This window comes from Halichoerus grypus, chromosome 15 (genome assembly GCF_964656455.1).
Source record: "Halichoerus grypus chromosome 15, mHalGry1.hap1.1, whole genome shotgun sequence".
Taxonomy (NCBI): Eukaryota; Metazoa; Chordata; class Mammalia; order Carnivora; family Phocidae; genus Halichoerus; species Halichoerus grypus.
Window position 1 is genome coordinate 6,788,533 of NC_135726.1, and position 26,359 is coordinate 6,814,891.

The 26,359-nt window shown below is 53.8% G+C and overlaps 1 protein-coding gene and 1 long non-coding RNA gene across 4 annotated transcripts in view; both read right to left on the reverse strand.

Annotated features, from left to right (window-relative positions):
• Window positions 1-26,359, reverse strand: part of CMIP (c-Maf inducing protein) — a 230,356-nt gene that overhangs the window by 187,414 nt on the left and 16,583 nt on the right. The window lies entirely within an intron of this gene.
• LOC144380187 (uncharacterized) lies at window positions 18,700-21,430 on the reverse strand. Its single transcript, XR_013444033.1, has 2 exons — window positions 19,600-21,430; window positions 18,700-19,338 (listed from the first exon to the last, which is right to left on the reverse strand). It is a non-coding gene; the product is annotated as an uncharacterized LOC144380187 (long non-coding RNA).

The window sequence follows — 26,359 nt, forward strand, 5'->3', positions numbered from 1 at the left end:
CCAGCCAGGGACAGCAGGAGGAACAGTACTGCGGTTCGCGGGCAGGTGCTCACCCGCGCTGCAGGGCCCGGCTGGAGGCCACACAGCGGTCCCCGAGGCCAAGACGCCTATGAAGCCGGGCCCTGCCGTGGCCGAGAGACCCAGGAAGCGGCGGCTCCAACAGCCTGATGCCACCTAACCCTGCCCCTGCTTCCCCAGGTGACCAGTCTGTGCACGACGATGGTGCCTAGAGGCAAAGCCTCCGGAACATTCCAAGCCGGGGACTCTGGCTTCAACCACGCAGATCCCATACGCAATCACAGTTCCACATACTTACACAAAAAAATTTAGAGATTAAAAAAAAAAAACAAACCGGAGCTAATAAGGAAATCATCTTTCCTAAGACTTCTGAAAAGCTCCAGTTCATCAGCTGGGCCTGCAAAACGCAACAGACGGTGGACCTGGCCCAGACTCCGGCACCGGGCGGATCCGCGTTCAACCTGGCGCTGCGGCCCGGTGAGACCCGCGGCCCCAAGCACCCACTGCTCCTCTTCGAGCTTGTTTCCTCCTCTGCCAGGCCCACGGGCGGCAGGCTTGCAGGTGGCACACGTGCCTTGTGCTATCAGGGCCCCAACGGCGGGGTGTTGCCGCCGCTGTTCCTACCTTTATCGTTACCAACTCTCTGAAACTCCTTCTCCCCACGTGTGAAGTGGGAACGATCATACAGAATCAGCCGCACTGCTGTGGGGTAAAGGGGGCAAGGTCCTGGGTCGGGGCGCCCCCCACGCCGGCTGCTGTACGGCTGCAGAGGGCAGCCCCTCGGGCCACGCGGTAACCTGCCCTGCATGCCAGGCCGGCTCCCAGGGCGGCACTGAGCCAACTGCATGTAATCCTCCGTCCAGCCAGGGAGCAGGCATTCACGGGCAGGTACAGGAGAAGCTAATACTCCTGTGGGAGCCCCTCTCCGCAGCTGCTCCTTGCCCCCCTTGCCCTGGCTGGAGGGGACCCTGTGGGATCTCTGTTGTTAACAGCAGTGCTAACGGCTGAGACAAGGGGCAGAAGGAAAAAGGACAGCACAGGCTGAGGACGCTAAGGCATGCGTCTCAAGGTCAACTGGTGACTACCGACGCACAACGAGGCACCATTTTCAACCCGCAAAGTTAATTTAAGAGAAAGAGAAACAATAAAACCCAAAGCTGATTGGGCTGTGTGAACACGAGGGCACTCCCGAGCTGCCCACGGCATTACAAATGGGTTCAGCTGCTCTGGAAAGCAAGACAGCCTCCTTGGTATCAAAAGCCAACAAGCCAACAAAGTTCATTCCCCGTTGACCAACGAAGCTCCCCCCTGGGTATTTTTCCCAACAAGCACCCGTCACCGTAAGGAAAGGGGGAAAGAAGCCACGAGCGCACGGACTTCCCTATGGCTTGCTCTACTATAGAAGGAAGGCTGAGAACGGCTTCAGAATCTAACCAAAGGGAGGCAGGTCCACAAAAGGCGGTGTGTGGCCACTAAAAATAACGTTCGCGAAGACTACGCAGAACAGAATCCAATCTGATGACAGCGGAGCACAAACAGAAACAGAACCCTGTAAAAACATAAGAACATCCGTATCTACGGACAAAACCCAAGAGGAATGATTAGAAAACCAACACAAGTAAGTCTGGAGAGCCAGATCCATTCAGCTTGGAGAGCGAAGGACAACAAACAGTCCGAGTCCCTGCGGCTCTGGAGTTTCGGGGAGCAAGCAGTGCGTTTCGGAAAGCACGGAATTGATCTGAGAGTGTGTCCAAACCTACCCAGCTGGGGGCGGGGGGGTATCTGTGGTTCTGTTCTGGTGGTAGAACCGTAAGTAAAGGATTTTTCCCTCCTTCCTTTTTTCTTTTTAAACTGTCTTTAATGTTGCTTTAATACTGTTTTTGCAATTAAGTAAAGGAAAAATCAGGATTCTCATGTATGGGCTTAGAGCTGACAAAAGCCTACCTCATGTATAATCTTACTTGATCTTCCAAAAGCTTTGGAAGGGAGGTAGGGCAGAGTTTAATGACCCCATTTTCACCAAGATGAAAACGGGGAACCAGAAAGGGGGTGACTTTCTCGGGGCTCAAACCAGGCCCTTTGGGAAGGAAGTTCCAGGCCCCACACCAGGCCCTCTAGGCCTGTCCTCCTGGGCTCTTGTGAGGCCTACACCGGACGCCGGAGCTCCAGCCCCCTGGATGTCTGGCCATGGCCACCTGCCCCCAGGACATACGACACGGATCAGGGCCATATCACCTACTGGCCACCAGGGCGGACCGCCGAGAGTCTCCAAAGGGGAAATGCCCTGACCTGCCCATCACCACGCTCCACACTCGATGCAGGACAAACCTCTATCACTGGTCCCTCATCCATGTCCTGTGGCCAAACGAGGACGAAGGTGACAGCACAGAGGCTGTTCAGTCTCTGCCCCAAGTCCGAATCCCGACTCCTCCACTTGCTGGCTGTGTACTGACTCACCCTGAGCTTCAACATGACCAACCAGTAAAACGGGAATTGTAACAGGGCTATAACCTCTCGGGGTTACTGGATAAAAGGAGACAGTGTGGGTCATGCACCCAGTCCAATGCCTGGCCATAGCAAGTGCTCCTCCAAGCCTGCCATGTTCTCCCTCAGGGCCTTTGCACTTGCTCCCCTGTGTGGAACGTTCTACTGCAGATACCCATGTGGCTCCCCCGTTTACTTCCTTCACGTCTCAGCTCACATGTTCCTCTGGTGAAGCCCACCCTGTTCACATTGTGAACATTCCTACCCCCTTACCCTGCTTTGGTCTTCTTCATGGTCCTTACCCACACCCAACATGCTATGTATTTATCAGGTTAGGGGCAGGTCCCCCCAACCATGAGAAAAGGGACTTTGTTCACTGCACTGCCATTTTCCTAGCATGTAGCAGGAGCTCAATAAATGTTAAACTAATTAATTAATAAGCAGTGGTGATGATTCTGCGAGGAACAGGAACCTTCGGCCACATTTAACCAGAGGCCAATGTGACCTTTCACTCTCCAGGACACTGCATGCCTCTGGCCAGGCCGCCACAGTGTCCGTAAGCCCCATGTGCTCTCTGCTTCCCTGCCTGCTCCCCAGGGACTGAAAGGCTGGCACTGAGAAGATACCAGAATCCTGCTGGCCAGACACATGACGGATTGCTTTGCTGAAGTGGGAACAGATTTCAATAAATCTACTGGATTCTGGAACCCCTGGAGGGAGCAAAGCCAAATTCCTAGCACTGGATGGCTGGGGAAGTTCCCAGGGTCTCTCCTTCCCCCTGCTACTCCTCCTGCCAGGGAGACACTCCCCGCACCCCCACACCCCCTGCCCCAGCGCCAACCGGCACTGGGACCTTGGACGCCTGCAGGAAGGAGCTGCCTGCCACTTGCAGAACCCTGTCCTGTGCTGGGCACTTGGCGCACACGCAGCTCGGCTCTCTTCCCCACCTTGAGCCAGGCTTGGCAGTGCCACTTCACAGACCGGACCGGCGCTCCAAAGCGCAGAGGCGTATGCCAAGGCCCCCCAGGGGCTGGGTCCTAGGGCAATGGCAGCACGTGGTCAGTTTGATGATTGTGTGTGCTGGGTCCCTGCCTGTTCCAGAAGGCTCCCGGACCTCTAGGTACACTGGCACTTTTGGAACGGGGGCCCCACAAACAAGCCCTCTACTGCTGGTCTCGCATCTAGGCCCCTGCATCCAAATGATGCATCTCATTGTAGGGGAAAGAGCATCACCAGCCCCCACCCCAGCCGAGGTCTGGAACTCCATCCCTTGCCTCGGCGACCCTGAGTTTCTGCAGGTGAGGCCCCAACTCCCCTTTTCACCCAGCTAACTCCAGCTCCTTCTCCAAATGGCCACTTAGAGGCTTCCTCCTCCAGGAAGCTGGCCCTGCCCCCTCAAGTCAGCCCCTGAGAGCCCCCCGGGCAGCATCAGTACAGGCCTTGCTCAGGGCTGCATCTCCCATGCCTGCGAGGCCAGCACACACCGGACACTGGATGAAGTGAAAAATGAATGAATGCCAAGAGAATGAATGACAGCAAGAAGAATGGGAAGAGAGCAAATGGAAACCCTGAATGAATGAAAGAAGGGAGCCGTGAATGGAGCATGCACGGACGACGGCGAGGCCGGCGCCCCCTCCAGTGGCCGCCGAGCATCAGGAGTCACATGACAGCAGCGTGCAGCTGATTTTACCAGCACAACTCTACCCGCGCGGGCCATTCTTCCTCATCCCATCAACATCACAAGGGGTCGCAAGACAGCAGGGTGAGTCAAGGGCCAGAAGGGGGTCTGGAGGCTCCAGGGGCCCGGTGGCCCCCGGAGCTGCGCTGGGGCTGGGGGCAAAGCGAGGGAAGCTGGTGACCCCAGGGGCAGCCACCAAGGGGAAGGAACTGGCAGATCACCCTTACAGCAGCCCCAGGAGACTGGCGTTACCCCACGTTTTCCCCTGGAGAGCACCAGACACATAACCAAGACTTAATCAAAGAATTGGGGCGCCTGGGTGGCTCAGTCGTTAAGCGTCTGCCTTCGGCTCAGGTCAGGATCCCAGGGTCCTGGGATCGAGCCCCGCATCAGGCTCCTTGCTCAGCAGGAAGCCTGCTTCTCCCTCTCCCACTCCCCCTGCTTGTGTTCCCTCTCTCGCTGCGTCTCTCTCTGTCAAATAAATAAAATATTTTTAAAAAAAAGACTTATCAAAGAATAAAGGAATGATACAGTGATCATGCCCCTGCGCACCAAGCCCTGTTCTAAGCACGGAACACATATTACCTCACTTAATCCTCCCAACATCCTTGTGAAGTAGACGGTGTTATTTCCACTTTACAGTTGAGAAACTGAGGCACAGAGACTCTCAGAAAGTGGCCCGAGGTCACACAGCTAGTAAGTGGAGAAAGGGAAATCAAAACCCACGCAGATTGGCTCTGGAATCTGAACTCTTAACTACTGATTAATGTCTCTCAGCTTTAGTGTGCTTTGATCATGTAGCCAGTAATTAGTTAATTAATTAGTTAATTAACACTCTCGGTTTTAGCAGACACAGACCAGATAGCCCACAACAGCAATACTAAGGAGCAGGGCATACCAATGGCCCCTCCAGAGCTGGTACAGAGGGGGAGCTGGAGGCCGTGATTCAGTGAGACAAGACGTATCAGCAGATTCTCTAACCACTGGCACAACTAGGACATCGCTCCTGTCTAGGCTGCATGTCCCCGGGGGTGGCTCTGCGATGGGGATGGGGTTAAGCCCTCCCAAAACTACTGTTTGGTACAACTTTGGAGCCAGACACCAAGCTCATCATTTCGCAGGGATTCTTCTCCTTTGATCCTCACACAGACCCTTTGAAGGTGGTGCAAGGATGCCCCCCGTTGCAGAGAAAGCAAGCCGAGGCTCAGAGAGGTTGAGTGACTTGCCCAAGGTCACACAGCTAGGAGGTGACATTTGAACTCAGCTGCTGACCCCCAAGTCCAGACCCTTCCTTGCCCCCCAGATCTCTGGCTTCCTTCGCTGTTGGAGAAGAGGAACTGCCCGGAAGCCAAGTGGGACAAGCCTGCCTGGCCTGCCCATTCCCGCCAAGTTGGCTCCCTTGGCCTGCCACAGGCCCCGGAACCCCATCACTTCAAAGTGATTCACCCTTGAGGGCTGTGTGGTCTGGTCTGGACCTGGGGGGCAGAGGAGTCAGCACCACGCTCGCCCCTGACCACCCAGCTTTGAACCGGGTTCCCCAAGACCTCAGGAATCCAGGTGCAGCTCTTGGAAAGGCCCCCAGCACTCGGGAAGTTGGGTTGGTGCCCTCCCACAGGGCAGAGATGCTGGGGGGCCAGAGGGGTGCCCAAATCAGCCCCCTGCCCCAGCTGCTCAGCCAGTTTTGCCTCTCTCTGTGGGAACCCCCCCCCCCCATGGCTGGAGGCCAGCCCCAGCCCAGCAGGCATCCCCTCTGCTTCTCCCAGAACTGGTGGCTGGAGGAATGCAGTTGTTTCAGCTGCCCTCACCCCCCTGCATCCCACACTCCCCCTAGAACGCTTCCCCTGTGCCACTCAACGCCCCCCAACGTGCTCTTCTCCTGCCGCGGGCCCTGGAACCCCAGGAGGCTGGGGGAACGCTGGAATGTGCGATGCCTGAGGTCAGAGCCCGAGTCTGATCTGAGTTGGGTTGAGATGAGGGGAAAATGGCCAAGAACAACTCGCTCATTTACTTCATTTCCAGACTTGGCGGCTGCCGGGGCCGGGCTTCCAAACCAAGCCGGCTGTGGCCAGGACATCTGCAGCACCGGCCACAAGGCACATCTGGATCCGCTTAGGGTGTTAAGAGCCATAAAGTTCTCTTAAGAAATTAGTTCCTGGGGAGCCCGGGTCTCTCTGGGGACTGGGTGAGGGGCCCTGTGGGCTAAGGACACCCAGAAACTGTGTGATAGGGATGGGGGCCTTCTAGGTCTACTTGGAGAGTGCCCTCGTATGCTCAAGTGCAAAACGGCTCGGGAGGGCACGCAGGCCCAGCCCTGGCACTTCTGGCCGTGTGGCCTCTGGCACCTCTCCTGAGCTCTCCGGGCCGCTGGGCAAATCGTTTCAGAGGAGAGGCTAGTAAGGACTCCAAGCGCAGTTCCCCCATTTGCCATGGTGTCTTGGGGCTCAGTGCATATCTGGCCCAGGTGAGCTGAATGAGTGAAGGAGCCCAAGAACGAACGAATGAACCTCACTTCCCTCATCTGTCCAGTGAGGCTGATGGCATCACCTCCCAGGGCTGCTCTGAGGACAGGCCTGCAGAACAGACGGGACGCCCTGGCCCCGGGGGTGCACACACTTCTCCCTCAATTTTCAAGTCCACCAGCTACAGACCTCTCAGCCCCGGGAACCTGAAGAGCCCCAGGAAAGCCCGACCGTGCTAGAACTGCCTCGTTTTCCTCCTGTAGACACACTCGTGAAGTCCGACACACGCCCTCACTCTGACCAAACAGGTGACGCGTGTGCGAACCAACATGCAAAGAATGCGGGGTGACGGCCTGGAGTGTGGCCCTCCTGAGCCCCCTCTCAGCCTGCCAGGCATGGCTCACACCCACACCTCGCCACCTGGAAGCAGGTCTGGGGGCTCGGGGTCATCAGCCCCACGACACAAGCTCAGAGCAGCTAAGTGACACAGTGAAGGAAGAGGCAGGGTCCAGGCGAGAGCCCAGGGTTCCCGCTCTCTGGGGTGACATGAGCAGGCCAGGCGGGTCAAGCCCCCACTTGGTCACTCATTAGCCAGATTATCTCTGGCAACTTCTCCTGCCTCCACTTCCCCATCTGCGTGGGGGGATAATAAGAGTGCCTATTTCGTCAGGTTGCTTCTCGTCCATGTAAAATGCCACCTGCATAAAGAAACAATACCGGAAACTCTCAGAAAAGTGTCTGGCATATTCCAAGTGCTCAGCAAATGCTAGTTCTTCTTACTATTTCGACTGGCTGTCCACACACAGTGCTAAATAAGCCATCAGTTCCCCTGAGTCCAGAGGGACAACAAGAGACTGGTTAGAAACCTCCTAGAATCTTCCGAGACCTCCACCTTGCGGCCCGTCACAATCACCCAGAGCGTTTACAAACTGTGGTGTCCAGCAGCAAGCAACTGTGTTCACAGGCACAATGAGCTGGCGTTTTTATGGACAAGAATCATTTACATTATTACCAGCTTTCTATCATTAAAGTTGTAAAACAGCTCAAAGACAGCGAAAGGCAGAAATCACTCAGTCAGGTGAGCTAGACAAGGCACAGGGATCTCTCCCCAGCCATTTCAGAAGCATTTGCAGGATCTCCTGACAGACAAGATCTCACAAAAAGATGGATGGAGAATGTACTACGGTAGGAAAATGTAGAAACAACTGAAACGTGTGTCACAGGGGTGTGGTACGCACGTGCTCTAGAATACTCTGCCGCTATTACAGTCGAGGGCGTCATGATAGAAATGCTGCCCAGCCCCCACCACCCATCACATGAATCCCAATCCCCGGGGGCGGAGCCTGGGCGTCAGCATATCACGCTTTAGGCTCCCACGGGACTCTGATGTGCAGCCCAGGATGGGAACTGCTACTCGAAACCCACCGAGCAAGCCTTGGACACAAAAGAGGTCTTCAGGGGCTGCAGAGCACATTCCCAGGAAGGGACAGGGGAGTAAGGAAGCCAAAAATTAACCTAAGACAGCCCATCTAGCCGACAGCAGAAAGAGGAAGACCAGGCATCTTCAACACTGTCCAGGGCCCCTGGGTCTTGGATCTGCCAATATTCCCATCTCTAAAGGGTCTTCGAAAGTCTGCCAACGGTACTTAACTAGCCGGGTCTGTGTATACACCGGGCGGTCACACCCCTGCCTCAAGCTCCCCCCTCCACAGGGACCAAGGGCAAGGGGAGAGGGTTTCACCACGGGGATTTTTATAACCAGGCCATCATTCTCCATTAGTGTCAACTAGCACTTGCACCCCCTCGGGGACGGAGGCGGCCATGGCAACATTGCCAGGCCTGCCGAGTGCTGCTGGGCAGTTTCTGCTTCCGGCACCTCCCAGAACTCTTCCTCGGGCTGGCAAGTGAGACTCCACCACTGCCTGGGCCTCTTCACCAAAACTGACCTTGCCAGAAGGAAGGAAGCGGCGCCAGCAGGACCCAGGAAGGAAGGGTGGCTTTGACCAGGTGGTCCTCCAACCCAACCTGGGGTAATGTGTGGAAAAGGATGGCGTCCGAACACGTCTGGAACTATCGTGACTTATTTTCTTGCTTTCTGTAAAGCTAGAGAGAAGAAGGTAGAAAAGGCACCTGTTTCATTTGCCACAAAATCTGCCATCTAACAGAAAACCCTGCACAGGGTAGGTGTTCAACAAATATTAACTAATTCAGTAACCATAAAATGCTCCCTTACACAGGAATCCAGTGGGACTCCAACATTTAAGGGAAAATGTAGTGGGTGGAAAACTTGAAATGCGGACAATTCTATCTACAGCCTTAATTTTTGCCCTTTGATTTGGATAAAGATCACCATTATTTGCCTGGAGAGATAATGCTCCGCAGGAGAGACTGTGAAATTCTAGAAGCAGGGTTTGTAAACCACCGTGCTGTATAAATAGCAAAAGCCATATCTGACCAGCACTGAGACTGCCTGGAGGAGGGGACAGCTAAGTCAAGTCCCCAGATCAGACTGCAGGTGAGGCTAGACCCTGGGCTCATTCCCACAAAACAGAGTGGGCAGCACAGGAAGGGAAAGGGAGGGGGGAGAACAGAGGGAGAGAGGGAGGCATTTTCGGGCTTTGGAGCTGTCATTTTCTTGAATGTCTGCTCTAGCACAGCTCTCTTCTCCCTCAGAGTCAAAACCTAAGTTCCTACAAGGCTCTACACCATTTGGCTCCTCACTGACTCACTGACCTCAACTCCTACCATCCTCCTCAAGTTGACTTGCTCTGCTCTGACCACATTCATCTCCTTGCATTCCTAGGAAACACCAAACTCCTGCCCCAGGGCCTTTGCACGTGCTGAGATAACTGTATGGCTTGCTTCCTTACCTCCTTCAAGTCTGTGCTCAAATGTCACCTTTTCATCCAGATCTTCCCTTGACCGCCTTATTTAACATGCCATCACACACAGACCCTGCACCCCTCCCCACTCATACCAGCACTCCTGTCCTCCTTATCCTGCCGTGTTTTTCTCCACAGCATTTATCAGCAGCTGACAAGATTCTCTACTTCCTTATCCATGTTCTTCTCCCACAGGGCCTAAGGAGGGGCAGGACCTCATCTGTTCTGCTCTGTGCCCAAACACTGCCTGGCACACAGCGGATTCTCTAGCAACACCTGCTGAATAAGTGAGTGAGTGGGCCTGCTCTGTGCCAGGCATGTCCCATGATTAGCCTCAAGAACAGGCTCAGCCTAGAATGTGGTGGAGACTGGGTCCACTCAGCTCCAGGGACTCCAAAGCCCAGGTATGTCACCTCCCAGAGAAGTGGGCAGATAGATGCAGTTATGTGGGGCCTGCCTGACTCCAGAGAGCCAAACTCCCTCCTGTCTCAGAGTTTGCTGGATCCTGAAGGACGCCAATGCTCCCAGCTCTCCGTCTTCCGGCCCAAAGGATGCTCTGTGTGGGGGTGGGGCAGGGGACTCCCCGCCAGGCTCCATCCTCCATCCTCCTTAGACACACAACAACTCCTGTGTCCTCACAGCTCAGACAGGAGCAGAGGTACTCCCTTCGGAAGTCACTTAGCAGGTGCCTGACTCCCAGTCCGGAGCATGGCTCATTGGGACTCCAGCACGCACTCCACCAGCCTGTCTGGCTCACCACACACCCTCCTGGTCCTTCCTCCAGGCACTCAAGACGCCCAAGAGCCCCTCCAACTGCCATACTCTCACCTCTAGGACCCCAGCCAGCCCCATTCTCCCCTGCGGTGGGATGCACAACAATGGACCCCCAGAGATGTCCTGGTCCTAATCCCTAGAACCTATGAATATGTTCCCTTACCTCGTAAATGCAACTCTGCAGATGCGGTTAGGTCAAGACTTTTAAGGTGGGGAGACTGTCCTGGATTATCTGGCTGGGCCTGATAGCATCACAACAGTTCTCAGAAGAGGGAGGCAGGAGGGGCAGAGTCAGGGAAGGATATGGGACAGCAGACGCAGAGGTGGAGTGAGGCGACCACAAGCCAAGGAACTTGGGCAGTCTCTACAAACTGGAATTCTTCCCTAGAGCTTCCAGAAGGAATGCAACACCTTGATTTCAGCACCATGAGACCTATTTTGGGGCTTCTGACCCCCCAGGAGTGTCAGATGAGAAATGTGTTTTGCTTCAAGCCACCACATTTGTGGTGCTTTGCTACAGCTGTTCTAGGAAACTAAGCCACAGCCTCTACCCTCAGCTCAAGATGGGGCCTACCATGGCCCCAGCACGGTCTGACCCCACGCAGATGCTCCCAGGACTTCCTCTTTCGTAATTACGTCAATGCCTGCGAGCTTGCACTCTGAAGCCAGACAGCCCCGTGTAACTTCAGCCTCCACCTCTCATGAGCTGTGCAACCTTGGAAAGGTTTCCTAACTTGTCTATGTCGCCTTCTCCTTATCTCTCCCAGAGGGCTTCCCGCAGGGCCTACAACTACCACCTTCCACGACTGCTGCGAGGCTTGCATGAGAGCATCCACAGAGCCAGAGAGCCTGGCACGCTCAAGTAAGGGTTTGCCACCCCCCCACCGCGGTCTGTACCCTGTGCGAGACGTCAGGCCCGTGGAGAAAGGAGACTGTGCCTGTCTTGTCCACCGCACGTCCGCAGAGCCCCACAGAGCCAGGCAATCAGGTCTGAGTAATAGCTGTCGAATGAATGAGTCCTACAGCATAAAAGATCACAAACACAGACATGAGGGATAAGGGACAAACCGTGGGACACAATGTTCCTGAAGGAAGACGGAGAGCCAAGCCAAAGCCTTAAAGGATGCACAGCTGCTCCCGTGTCCAGCACCAAGTCTGGCCCTCAGACCAACACCACATTGGCTAACCTTCCCTTTCCCCTCTGCTTTGGTTGAGCCCCCCCTCCCCCAGCCATGATGGCTGACGGAGCCCCACCTGTTTCCCCGGTAATGTCTCTCCCCAGTCATCACGCCCCCTTCGGTGTCAGCCCATGGAGAAACGCATGTCGCTACAACAGTCCCCCTGTGTGGGGTTCCTTAGAGGTCCGATAAGAGAAGGCAAGTGAAGTGTACAGTGCCTGGCATACAGTTAGCGCTCCATAAATGCTAGTGAGACAGTTGTAGTTAGTTTATCCCATAGTATACACATGAGTAGCTGTAAGCCCCCTTTTTGCAATCACATACAAGAGAACCAACTAGAGAGGCAGGAGAGAGGATCAGGTCAGGGCTCTGGACTCAAAGATTTGGAGGCTGTGTGAACTTGGGCAAGTTGCTTAACCTCTCTGAACCTGTTTCCTTATCTATGAAATGGAGACAGTATTACCTGCCCCCCAAAGGAGTGCTATGGCACAAGAAAAATAATGCATATCATCCATTCTCGCACTGGAATCACTTCAGGAGCTCTGTGGAAAAATCTAGTGCCCAGGTCTCCCCTACAACAATGCAATCGGCATCTCTAGGCTGGGGTCCAGCGTCAGGGGTTATGAAGATCACCTGGGGTGATTCCACGGTACAAGGGCAGAAACACAGATGCTTATGCACACCTGGTATGTAGCAGGGGCTCGGGAAATCCAAGTTTTCATCATGATTTCAGCAACCAGCAATGATTTTCTCTCATTCATTCAACATACATTTGCAGAGTGGCTAGTATATATAAACTCAGAGATCTCAAACCATGTGCCAAGGGCCACGGGTTGGGGGGATGGGAAGCAACTGTCAATGGACACGGGGCTTCCTCTTGGGGTGAGGAAATATTTTGGCACTAGACAGAGGTGGGAGTTGCACAACACCGTGAATGTACTAAATCCCACTGAACTGTTCACTTTAAAATGATTGATTTTATGTTAAATGAATTTCACCTCAAAAAAAAAAAAGGCAAAAAAAAAAAAAATCATAATCCAGACATAAAAGGACAAATACTGTTTGATCCCACTTTTAGGAGAAGCCTGGAGCAGTCAAACTGAGAGAGACAGAAAGCAGAATGGTGGTTGCTCGGGGTGGGGGGTGAGGGGCAAGAATGGGGAGTTAGTGGTTAATGGGTGCACAGTTTCGATCTGGGAAGATGAGAAAGTTCTGGAGATGGATGATGGTGATGAATGTACTTAGAATGGCACACTTAAAAAATGGTTAGAATGGGAAAATGTTATATTATGTGTATTTCACCACAATTTAAAAAGTCTTGTGCTGAAGGTCCAAACACACCATTGTCCTAATAAATGGAGGAGCCCAGTGCCATCTGAGCTGTCCCCGACACACACCCCGCTTCTGCCGGGAGACGGCAGCTTCCCAGTAACTGAACGCCCTCTTTACAAACAGGATGGAGACTGTGCGTTTGTTTTCTCTATGGGGCAAGGCCAGATTAAGTAAAGAAAACACAGCAGATCCCTGCCCCTCCCCCCAGGAAAAACCCTGCCGGGTCAATAGCAGAACTAAAAGGGCCGGCGTACACTTTCACTTCCTGTCCAAGTCCCCCAACTCCTGGGGGTCCAGCAAGGCCCAGACGAGGGTGGGCAGCAGGTGCTGCCCTGTCAGCCTGCTCCGAGGACTTGTCTGCACTGAGCTGCAGGAAAGAGGACACGGCCACGCTGGCTCCAGGGGGCAATTCCTGCAGCTCTGGGTGCTGACTCCAGGAGGGGAAGGACCCACAGGAGAGGCACGGGCATGGCTGAAAGACATGAATCTCGGAGACCTGGGTCCCCAGCCAGCCCTCACAGTGCACCTCTGGGTACATCACTTCCCTGTCTGGCCCTGCTCAGCAGCAGAAATGAGAGCTGGATTTATGCAGGAAAGGTAAATGGGTTTATCTCATGAGCCAACTTCTGTCAAGAGGGAGGCTCTGGGGAGGTTTCTCAGGTGGCATTTGGGTGCAGCAGGGCCCCAGGATGGACGAGTGATGTCTGCCATCAGCAGGATGGGGAGGGGGGTGACGACTCTTGGTCTGTGCGTTTGCCACCCCGGACGAGATTCCTTAGAGAGCCATTCCTTGACGATGTTCCATGAACCTTCCTTCCGGATCTGGAATACACTCAGTGACCTCCCTGACTGACACACGTCCATTCAAACCTCTGCTCGCACACTTCACTTTCGGAGAGCTTACTACCTCTCCTGTTCCTCTACATATGGGAAGCCAAAATCTCTGCCCTCAACATTTTCCCTGGGACCATGGTTCCAGTCTCTGGTAGCATAAGGAGTAAGATGGTCCTTTGCTCTACTTTACACGCTTGCTGAAGAAAACTTACTCCTTATCTGGGCTCCTGTGAAAAGACTTAGCTCCTTCGACCATTCCACATGTGAGCAGGTTTCCAAAGGATGGCCTGTTCTAGAAACATGAAGGTCTATCTGCTCCGGGTTCACAATGCGTCTCCCTGACTACATTCCCCAGACTCCCTTGCAGCTAGGAGCTGCCGTGTGACTCGGTCTGGCCAATAAGATGAAAGCAGAAGTCTCCTTAAAAGGGTAGAAGTCCTTCCCCATTCTTATCGACCACTCCCACTTCCTGCTAACTGGAATACAGATGTGATGGCCAAGAACCCACTTCCCACTAACTGGAATATAGATGCAATGGTAGGAATCTGAGCGGCTACTTGAACCATGAGGCAAAGTGCTAAGAATAGAGGAGCAGCAAGACAGAAGCAGCTTGGGTCTTTGAAGAACACAAACCAATGTGTCCTCATATGACAGCCTATCCCTGAGACTTCTTACATATGAGAGAAAAAACTTCTGTTTTGTTTAAGCTGTTGGGTTGTTTTTTGTTGTTGTTTTCTTTTCTTTTCTTTTTAATCTTATATCCACCCTGAACCCAACTGCAGGATAAATCAAGTCTGATTGCTGATGAGGAGAGCCTGGCTGTCTTCACACAAAGCAAAGCACCCTGCCACCTTCAGTAGGAATGAACGTAACCCCAGTGGCTAGGCCCTGGTGATTTCAAGAGCCCACACCATGCCCTAATATCTGCCCCTTAAGAATTCAGGGCCAACATTTCCAAGGTTGATGGTTTCTGCAAAATCAGTGGATGTGTTTTATCAGTGGATGATACCACAACTAGCTACCATTTGTCAAGCACCTACTCTATGCCCCAGGTGATCAGCTCAAATCTGCATGAATTATCTCAGCCCAAGACAGACACAGCCCTACTACAGATAAAATCGCAAGACATCCAGCACGTTGGCGCTAAAACTTAGGACTCCAGCCTGGGGTTCTCTCCCTATTCTTCACTGTCTCCTGAAGGTTCTCAGGAGGCCCACGGGATGAGAGCACTGCCCCTGGGAAGTGAGGACAAGAGGAAGGGAGGGGCGGGGGGAGGATGAGAAGAGGAAAAGGAAGAAGGGTGGGAGCAGGAGAAACTCTCACACTCCAGCAAAGGAAGATGTTTGTGAAGAATTCAGGGCCAAGAGAAAGGCAGGGGTTGAAATTAGAGAGAAGCACACGTGGAAACATCAGGAACTGCAGCTGGAACGGTTTATTTCTTACACGGGGTGGTTACACTTACGTATTATTTTATATACTGCTTTGGATGGCTGAAATCATTCAGCATTTTAAAAGGAAGGTGGACTGTGCAGTTTATTGTATGTCAAGTAAACTCAACAAAGAGGGGTTTTTTTTTTTTTAAATGCACCTAGAAATGGGGGTGGGGGACACAGAGATAGGAGAAACAGCAGAAGGAGAGAGGGAAGGGTTAAGCCTCCAAACAGGGTGGCTTCTCATCACGGCCCACGCTCCTCTCTGCTACAGGGAAGGCCAGCCACGATGACCACAGCAGCCCCATCCACGAAGCCACAGCCCTCTGTGGAAAGGGCCACTTCACCTCCATGTTGCTGAAGCCTCCAGCCTCCTTAGGTGAAATGACGTCTCAAAGCTCCCAAAGTGAGTCACCCTCCAGCCTGGCCACCCCAAGAACCACGTTCCACCCACCAGCCATTTTGGCAAAGACAAGCAGTAGCTGTCCACCCCTCAGTGCTCCCACCACGGCGGGATGTGGGGCGGCCAGGTCGGCAGGACCTCAGCACGGATACCATCCTGGGCTTGCTCCCCGGAGCACAGCGGGCACCGGCAGGAGGGGCGGGACCCGAGGGAGGGAAGCCCCACAAGGAGGGTGTTGCTGCTCCTCCCTCGGGGGTGAGGGGGGTAGAGTGGGGGGGCCTGGGGTCTCTGCCTCCGGCACTGCTCCCCGTCCACAGGAGTGTGGCTGACACGGGACAGGAGGCTGGGGTCCCACCTCTCCTGTGGCCTGACTCAGGTCCCCCCTGGGATCCTCATGTAGCGCCTCCCACTGGAGGTCTGGACCGAAACCAGGGAGCCGGCACGAATCCGCCCGCAGAGCAGAAGCGGCGTGGGATCGGCGCGGCCCAGGTGCCCTGGGGGAACGGAACCGCACAGGAGGGATGGAGGGAGGGATCAATCCGTGATAGGTGACTCGATCAAAGAACAGCAGCTTTACTCCTACCACTCATCTTGACCTCTCCAGGCTCAAGAGGGGACGAAGTCTGATGCCCCCAGCCCCAGGCAGGAGCTGAACCTGAGTACTGCAGGTGGAGTGGAGAGCACATGCCCAGCCTGCACGAGCCCAGCCACACAGGGATGCGGGCACGGCCGGGAGCGCACTGGTTCACGGTCTGCCTCGGTGTCCCCAGCTGTAGAGTGGGGACAATAATAAAGGCATCTGCATCCCAGGACTGTTCTGAGGATCAGAGGAGCAGACTGACAGAACCATTTAGAACAGCACCAGGCATGTAGTAAGTGACACAGAAGTGTTTGCTTTTGTTGTTATTATTAGAAAATGGAAATCCAGATTTTTTTTTTTTTAGGGAAACACTCCTGATTTTTAAATGCGGACAACTTACTAATGCTTTTTTTTTTTCCCCCCAAAAACAATGTGTGGGCCAAGGAAAATATATGGGCAGACTGGACTTGGCCCGTGGGTCACCTGCCTGCAACCTCTGCTCAGCGTGTCCCTGCCTCCCTCTGGGGCAGGCCTGAGTCCTACAGGCATCGCAAATCACCAGTCGGGACTTGAGATCACCCCACTTCTAATGCTGGCTTCCAAGCCCATGAATCTCTTAATGGGAAATAAATGTTTAAATCAACCCCCACCGACTCCCACACCAAAGGGACAGGAACTATTAATTCTTACCCACCACATCCAAGTCGCCAGTTTTATTTCATAGGAAGGGAAAAAAAAAGGACTTATTTAAAAAAAGAAGACGGAGAAGAAGAAGAAGAAGAAAGAAAGAAAACCAACAAAGGCAATCTCGAGAGTGCCCCGCTGTTGACTTGGGCAACAGCCGCTGCCGGTCAGGGGAAAACAGCTCAGCTCTGAAACCCGTCCCAGACACGAAAATTACAGAGCAGCGTCGCTGACATACCCCTGCCCTTTCTGTGTCATTCACTCAGGAGGAATGCAATTAAATACCCCTCCCCCACAACAAACAAGACAGGGGAACGTCAGCCGCTGGTGCTGGTGCTCTGGGAGCTGAAAAGGAACTGACCTTGGAGAAGGACACAGGGAGGCAGGGCCACCAGGCAGGGGAGTGCTGGGATGAGGGGCCCTATACTAGGGCCCATTGTACAGATCAGGTCACTGAGGGCACATGCAGGAGATGGGACGTAAGCAGACCTGACACCCACTGGGAGGCAGCCCCTGTGTGGCTGATCCCAAGACAGGCTCAAAGGGACAAGAGAAGAACAGGACACACAGTCTGCCCTTGATCCCTCTTCTCACCAGCCTTTGCAAAAGGTCATCAGATCTTATCATGTCCCTGTTTCCCAAGGCACTCAGAATAAAATCCAAACTCCTTGCTGAGGCTGCCATGGCAGTCATGATTGGCCCCTGCCTGCCCTCCAGCCTTCTACCTCAGGGCCTTTGCATTAGCTATGTCCACTCCCAAAATGTTCCTCCTCAGATCCCCACAGGACTGGTCCCTCCATCAGTGTTGCTACTCAGAGAGGCCCTCCTTGGGTGCACTATCTAAAATGTGCCCTCGGCCCGTCTGTCTCCACCACTTTGCCCTGTCTGATCTTCATGCCAGCACTTGCCACCTCTGAAGGGGGGGCCTTATGACTGTTTACTTGTTTGCTGTCACCTCCCCACCCCCATGAACTCTAAACTTCCAGAGAGCAGAAGCTGTGCGAGAATGTGCTAGAACAGTGCATAACACAGAGCTGATGTTTAGCAGTGTCGAATGGGTCATGGGGTTCACTATGTACTCATAACCAGGAGAACCACAGGCCAGATGGGTCAAATCCCTAATCCTGGGGCCAACCAAGTGCTGTGAGAATGCTGAAGATAAGACACCATAAAGGACACCAAAAATAAGAATAGCTCATCTTAAGTAGGCACCTCTGGGGTCCTGGGTCTTGTCCTGGGTTTGTTTCATGCATTCTTTCATTGCATCCTGACCACAATCCCAGGTCCCAAATATTACTACTGGGACGCCTGGGTGGCTCAGTCAGTTACGTTTCTGCCTTCGGCTCAGGTCATGATCCCGGGGTCCTGGGATCGAGCCCCGCAGCGGGCTCCCTGCTCAGCGGGGAGCCTGCTTCTTCCTCTCCCTCTGCCCCTCCCCCAACGCATGCTCACACGTGTGCGCATGCCCTCTCTCTCTCAAATGAATAAATAAAATCTTTAAAAAATAAATAAAATAATGAAAGAAATATTACTACTGATTTCATCTCAGAGATGAAGAAACTTAGACAAGTTATATGACTTGCCCAAAATCACACACACAAACCTAGTAAATTTAAATGCAAGGAGGAAAATGCCATTGAGCGAAACGACATCTCTGAGGATGTGCATATCGTGCATGTGCACGCACGTAGTGTGTGCGTGTGGTGTCACCGCACGCACACACGTGTGCACTGTATGTGTATGAGCGCACGTGTGCCCACACGTGTGTGTTCATATGTGCGTGCGTCTCTGCATGCGTGCACACGTGTATGTGTGCACCCGCACACCGATGCTCATCTCTATGCTCACTTTCCTCCTCAGGAAAAGCTTTCCTTTTGTACTGATCTTAGGGGTCTCAGGGCCACAGCAAAGAGATGACATCTCTTTGTGAGATGAGGAATTGTGTTTACTTACAAACTAGTAGTTCTAAGTAGGAAAAAACCAGTATTTAATCATTTCTGACTTACAAAGTCACAGTTCCCTGGGTTTCCCCCAAATCTACCCCAGGAGTCCACCTTCGTGTGGCGTCTTTACGGGCAGGCTGGTGGAGGGCAGGCACCCAGCCCCGACTCCCCAGGGAACTATCGGCAGCCTCAGGTCAGGCGGGGCCTTATCTTTAGCACCTTTTCCAGACATCCTTTTCCAGAGGGGGAAAGAAAGCGGCTCCGAGGTCAAACTTGGGAAAGGTCTGGCTCTGCGACCTGGCCTGCGTGCAGGTGCCCGGGCCACAAGGCACAGGCCAGCAAACACCGGGCAGAGGCCTGGGACCCCGGCCTCGCGGCCGGCAGCGGGCGCGCACCAAGAAAGCTCCCGCGGGGGGCCGCCTCTGGAAGCTGCACCCGCCGGCCCCGCCAAGCAGCCCAGAGGCCCGGGACGGGCCTGGTCCCTGCCGGGGAAGCAGCGGAGGGCCGAGGCGCAGGGCCACTTTGTTTATCTAACGCTTCTCGACATCTTTTTTTTTTTTTTTTTTTAATTCTCTTCAAACTGAAACTGTCAAAAGTCGGGCCTGATAAATCTGAAGGCTGTAGAGGAAGTGGTTTGTCCTTCCTCCTGCTCACGACTTCTGCAAAAGATAACACAGGGCTCTGGTTAATTCATCAGGCCAGGCAGGGCTCCCGACAGGGCTCGGGGAAGCGCTCTTCACCTGCGGAGGGCTGCCGGCCTCCCGACCAGCCTCCCCAGCCTCCCGACAAGGTCACAGCTGCAGGCCCTCCGGGCTCACTGCCCACACCCATCCGAGGGGGCTCCATGGGAAAGGAGGAGCCCTCCCCCATCCCACCTCCCGAAGACTTGCAGGAAACGTGCTGCAGGCAGGAGCCCTGACCTGGTAGTTCTTACGCCCCCACTGCAGCCCGGGAGTTGAGTGGTGCTATCCCATTTTCCAAGAGGGCAACTAAGACAGAAGGAAATAATGTACTCAATTTAACCTCAACAACTTGCCCAGTGTCACACAGAGCCAGAGACTGGCAGAGCCTGAACTTAGGAATGTGTGACTCCAAAGTTCCCTGTCACCTGCCCTGGGAGGCCCTTTCTGGCCACTATCAATCCCCTGGGCTCGGTCAGGCCCCTCCTCTGCAGTCTTGGGAATACTGGTAGTAACCGTAATAATAACAAGAGCTCTCTCTTTCTCCTGCGCCTTCTCTGTGCTGAGCACAGCGCTAATGCTGGATGTGCATTTTTCCCACTGAATCCTCTCAGAAGCCCAGGGGATTGGTACCACTATCCACCCCATTGTACTGATGAAAAACAAAAGCTCAGAGAGGTGAAGCCACTTGCCCAAGGTCACACAACTGGTGAAGGGTAGAGCCTAGGGTGGAACTCTAGCTTACCACTCTGCTCACTGGCCTAGGGCTCCTTTCGCCGTGGTGGACTGATCCCAGCATCTCCAATACCAGACGTTCTCTCCATTATCTTGGGTTTAGATGCTTCCGCCCGAAATGACGTCAAGGGCCCGCCCCTTTGAGCCTCTCTACCAACACCAAAGGTTGAGGGAGAGAGGCCATTTCCTCGCTGGCAAAGAACTGAGCCCCACCCTCGTCACCAGTTCAGCCTTTCCCAGTTTCTCAGACCTGATGATGACCAAGTCAGGGCAAAGAATGAGGCTTTTTCAAGGCTGAGCAGGAAGGAACAAGCTGTTCGGGGGCATTCCAGGGAATTGGCTTCCATGCTCAAGTCCAAAGTCCTGAGCCCAGCATGGAGGACAGCTCACCTGGGCCCACCCCACTCAGCACACTCCTGGCCCAAGGAGCATTTCCCTCCCACAGACATGCCCCCGTGCCACACCCCTGGGCTCTGCCAATGCTGCTCCCGGCCTGGAATGCTATTCCCTGCGTTCCCCACCAGCCTGAGTCGACCCCTCCTCTGCTCAGCGGCTGCCTCCCAGGGAACCCTGGCGCTTTCACCAGCTCCCCCCCTCATCACCCTTAGGTATGTCAGGGTCTCTGCATCTCTGTATTCCCAGCCCTTGGCACAACACCTGGTACCCAGCAGGTGCTCTATAAGTGCATGTTTCAGGCATGGATGCCTAAACACTGAGTGTGCACAGAGGATGCAGACACCGGGTGCATTTTCTCGTTCCCGCCCTACCTTCCGCAGAAGGCTCCGCCATGGAAGGAACTCAGAGGGCTGGGGACGGGAAGCCAGGCACTTCACACTTTGTACTCCTCACCTGTAGGACACCCACAGGGCCTGAGTGTGTGAGTGGGAGGGTGGGCTGAGGGAATGAGCCCACTCTAGCTGAATTTGGAGGCAGAGCCAAGCTGGTTCCTGGGGGCAAGGGAACTATAGCCGGCCCTCCCTCCCAAATCCGCCAGCCACCCTCAGGCTGTGTCCGGTCATCTCAGCCTCCAGAGGGCCATGGAGTGCCCCTGGTGCCTTTTATGGTCTTGTTCACTGGAACCCAGGCCCAGAGGAGCAAAAGAGGGAGGCTTAAGAAAGGTAAAACACTAAATCTCTGTTCTTCCCAGACCTGAACCCGGGTAGAAATGGCATTTTTGAGGGGACAACATTCAAACCCTCCCACCTTCTCATGGAGGGGGGGGAGGAAAGATGGAGGAGGGGCACCCCTGTGCAGAGGTGGAGGGGGCAGCGCTCTTGGGCTGCTCTGTGATAAGCCCCAGACCTGCATGTGCTCGCTCTGCCCCCCACCCTCCACCGATGGCCAAGATGACATGAGCCTCATTTGCCGGTGACGCCTAAGGCCAGACACCCCGAGATACCGAAGGACTCACCCGGACCCACAGTGAGTGGTAGGGACAGGCGGCAAACACAGGCCCAAGTCACTCACCCACACTCAGGCTGGGCCAACACGGGGCAGGCGGCGTCACCAAGCCCTTTGCCTGACAAACTGGAAATCTGTTCAATTAAAAAACCTCTCTGTGGGCAAGAAGATCCCCGTCCCTGCCCTGCAAGGACAAGGGCGCTTCAAAGGGTGGCCTGAGGGCTTCTCTTTGTTCATTTCCTGCATGTTCTGGTCATCACAATCGTCCAACCAGAAGGCTCGGGCCCCAAATGAGGCACAGGAGGAAGGAAGGGTCTGGCTCTGTGGAACTCCTGGAACCGACTGCAGAAACTTGCCTTTGCCTTTCCCGAACTTGGTGAAGGAACAAGGGCCTCTTTCAGAGCTGGGCCCTTTTGTTCCTGTTCTCAGGGAGGAGACAACCTCACGCGGGGGGTGGGGGGGGCGGGACAACGGGACTGAAGGTTTGTTCCGTTCAGCCAAAGCATCCAGGGAAGTGATGCTGTACCGAGTCCACGATGCTCAACGCCTTCCTAGCCCCTTTCCAGCTGACCCATCAACTGGACGGTGTTGGTCTGGTCGTTTTAAAACCACAGAGCCAGCAGCCTCACTACCCAATGATCGCCTGGTCACAATGACAAGAGCAGCAAGCCTTGCAAACTCGGACCAGCCAGGCACTGTGCTAAGTCCCTGAGGAGCGTGTCACCATCAAGCGTCAGCATAACCCCAGAGGCAGACACTGCTTGCTTGCTTGCTTTTTTTTATTTGAGAGAGAGAGAGAGAGAGCAAGCAAGAGAGAAAGCACGAATGGGGTGAGGGACAGAGGGAGAAGCAGACTCCCCACTGAGCAAGGAGCCTGACTTGGGGCTCAATCCCAGGACCCCGGGATCATGACCTGAGCCAAAGGCAGACGCTTAACCAGCTAAGCCACCCAGCTGCCCCCGTTAGCTTTCTTTATACAGACAGGAAAACTGAGGTTCACCATGCTTAAGGTCGTTGCCAAGGTCATCACTGGCAAGTGGCAGAGCTGGGATTCAAACCCAGTAACTGCACATAACATCCCTGGCTGCCAATCAACCAAGAAACAGATGAGTGAATTAATTAAAAAAAAAAAAGATAGAAATGAAAGGAAGGGAAGGGAAAAAGAAAGAAAAAGATGTACTTTCTTTGTCACGCTTAGTGCCATCTGAAATTAGCGTGTGCTTTCGTGCCAAGTGTCCCCCCTCTGGAATGTAAGGTCCTTGGGGGGGGAGGACCCTGCTTTGGTCACCCCCTAGCCGAGTGCCTGGCACACAGGAGACCCTAAGCAAACATTCGCGCATTGGCCCTGCTGCTGGGAGTAAACTCGGCTGTGGACCCAGCTTTGCAGGGACAGGCTCCACCGCAGGACACAGCCTCTGCCTTTCCCGCAGATGTGAGCGAGGACTCAGAAGAGGGACAGCTCACTGTGTTCACACGGCTCTGCCCAACGGGCCCGCTGCGGGCTGCAGGGGGAGGGACCAGCCGGAGAGGACCCCCGGACACTCATCCATCCTAAGTCGCAAGTTGGCTCCTTCGTTCATCTCACTCATTCATTCTTTCACTCATTTCTTTATTCCCTCATTTGACAAATATTTCCTGAGGGCCAACCCGCCACCAGGCACTGTGCTGGGCGGCCCTCCCGGACTCAGACTGCACCCGTGAGGGGAAGCTTCCCGGAGGCGGCGGACCTCCAGCTGGGCTGCAAACACTGAGCGGCGCCTCCTCCCTCAGTCCCAGGGCCTCACACGAAGGTTTTTGTATTTTGAAATGAAGATCCATCCCACACCACCGAAGACCGTGCGTGTACAGCACAGTCCTGCGTGGGCAGAAAAAACAGCAAACAGAAGTGACCATCCTACAAAAACGTTATAGGTCAGCATGCTGGGTAAATTTTATTTTCCACGTGTATTTGTATTGTCTAATTTTTCTACACTGAACCCGAGTTCTCTATGTAATGGGAGAGAGGGAGCTGAGCGTCTTTAAAAGAGCTATAAATCCCGAAGAACGGAAAGCAGTAAACCGAACAGCTGTTTGCCGCCACGTGCATGGCAGCGTTCATCACAGGGCCAAGTGCGCATCCCCAGATGAAAGGATAAACAAAATGTGGTCTACCCACACGCTGGACTACTACTCAGCCATGAAAAGGAGTGGAATTTTGGGAAATGCTACAACATGGGTGGACCCTGACATCATTATGCTAAGTGACACGCGCCAGCCCCACAAGGACAAGTGTCACAGGACTACACTTACCTGAGGTACCTAGAAGAGGCAAGTTCACAGGGACAGAAGGTAGAAGAGAGACCGTCAGGGCAGGGGAGAGGGGCTGGGATTTAATACAGCGTTCATGCTGAAGAGGATGACAAGTCTGGGACACAGGCAGTGATGATGGTAACACAGCACCGTGAATGTACTTGATGCCACTGAATCGCGCGCCTACAGACGGTTAAAGCGGTAAATACTATGTATCTTTCACCCCAATTAAAAAAAAAAAAATTCAGAACCTCAAATGTCTAAACAAATAAGGCTGTGGTAGCACACAGTAGACAAAGTGAGAGAACCAGAAGCTGTACTCGGGGAGGGACGTGACCAGGCAGTGTCTATCCCCAGGCCTCGGTCTGCCCAACCGTAAACACAAGAACACTGGCCTAGATGATGTCGAGAGGCCCCACGGGACCAGACGTGGGCTCGGTGACCTGCTCTTTCACTTCCTGACACAGAGTGGATTCTAGACGCTGGTAGGCGAAGGCCTCCAGGTCATGATGCCAACTCCCGAGATGCACCTCCTCCAGGTAAATGGGCAGTGAGCACCTGCTCAGAACACGGCAGGCTCAGCCCAGCCTCCTCTCCCGTTATACCTGAGCGGCCACGCTCAAGCCACCCACCCCTGGAGCCTCAGATTTCTTACCTGTGAAGTAGAGCGACTGATGAGACGGTTACTTTCTCTGCATTCCCCCTTCCTGTTCATATGGTCAGGGCTGCCCTAGAATGTCGCACAGGGGAGGCAGACGGAGCATGAACTTCACCCCAGAGCTGGTAGCCTGCAGAAGGCCACCTTGGCCAGCGACCAGGAGGACTGGGCCAATCTCGGCTGCACCTAAGCTCAGCAGAGAGGCTGCTGAGCTGGAGAAGCAGAGATCTTTCTGGGCCTTCCCTTGTTGGCCGACCAACGCCTATTAATTTTTCCTTAGGTGGAATCTTACAAGGGTGGGGACACAAAGAACACCCAGGAAGTCCCTTGAGGTCACAGGAGAAGCGTGGGACTTAGGGAAAAACACGAGGGCTCAGGTCAGCCTGACCTGGGTGTGAATCGCTGCTCTGAGACCTACAGCTGTGTGACCCTGGAGGCCAGGGGCTGTCCCCAGTCCTGAAACACGGACACGACCCACCCCAGGGGATGGCTGCAAGGATGAGACAGACGCACAAGCGCCCGGCACATAGTAGGTCCTCGAGAAATGGTAGATTCCATTGTTTCGCCCAGCCTAGGCCATGGCAAACTGTACCCAGCTGGACAGAGAGTTGGCTCGGATCTCTCTGCAGAATGTTCAGGGAAGGGAGAGGCCTCCATGCACACAGCACACTTTTAAAAAAGAAATTTGAGAGTCATAAAAAAACACAACCGCATCCCGCCAAACTGCCAAATGTGGTGGGAGTAATGAAGCAAACAAAAGGGAAAGTTCAACTCCTTTTCTTGGCTTAAGAACATGTAAATGCAAAATTCAGTGGCAAAGAAATCAGCCCAGGAGAATTCCATGTCTACATCTGAAATGGCCCCATGGAACCATCTCTCTCTCTCTAGTCACTCAAATCATGTTTCACTCCAGAATGGGCTCAAGATGGGTGCCCGGCTCATGTTGGAAGAGTCAAAGACAATGAGGGAACTCGTTTACTGGGATCTTTTTCGAGGTTACCCACCAAGGAAGACCAATGATGCTGGTCGGCCTCCTTGCCGTCCTCCTAGAGCCGCGTGCATCCTGCACCTCACAAAGGGACACAGCTCACTTCAGCTCAGTTTGCCAGGCAGCCTGCATAACTCACTCAATAAAAACACCAGCCCTTCACAGGACAGCGGATTCACACTTCTGAGTCAAGTTCAAGGCGATCAAACACAAAATCCACCATGGCCTACTGGAACACTCTCCGGGCCTATTTTTTTTTATGCTTACTATTCTTTAATCCTTGACCACTGGGGGTTGGCGACCACTCTGTCCCCTAGCTTCAGAGGTCAGAGAAGTGAGGCGGCCCAAGGTCACTCTGTGTACTGAGAGGGGCTGAGCCCTGGGCCACATCTGCAGTGCCGGCAGATTCACCCCGTGCCGACCACAGCATGGCTTCGGTGATGCGCTCTGCCTTATCGAAGAGCGAAGCACTGTTCTACATCTGAAAATAAACATTTTAGGGGCAAGAAGTACCAACCTTGAAACTCCAGACTAGGATAAAAGAAAAAAAATATTTCACCATAACCAAGAAGACTAAACACAGCTCTAAAGCATAGAAAATGCTGTGTGGATAAACCCACTTCCCCAGCCAAAGGAGCAGAACTCCTAATAAAAATCTTGATCTTTCATACTTAATGAAACTTTTTTTTTTAATCATTTACATGTTTATTTCTGTGCAAAGTTCCGTTTCCTGCTAGGGAAGTGTCGCAGACCCCCAGAACTGGTTTATAATATGGGGGGGTCCAGGAAGGAATCCCCAAGAATGTCTCTATTACAGATGCTAAACCCCACGAGCCTGTTACCTTACCATTTCGTCAGCAGAAGGGTCCGTGGCTTTCATCAAACGTTCAAAAGGAGTATGTTGCTCAAAAAGTCCAAGACCCGGTGTC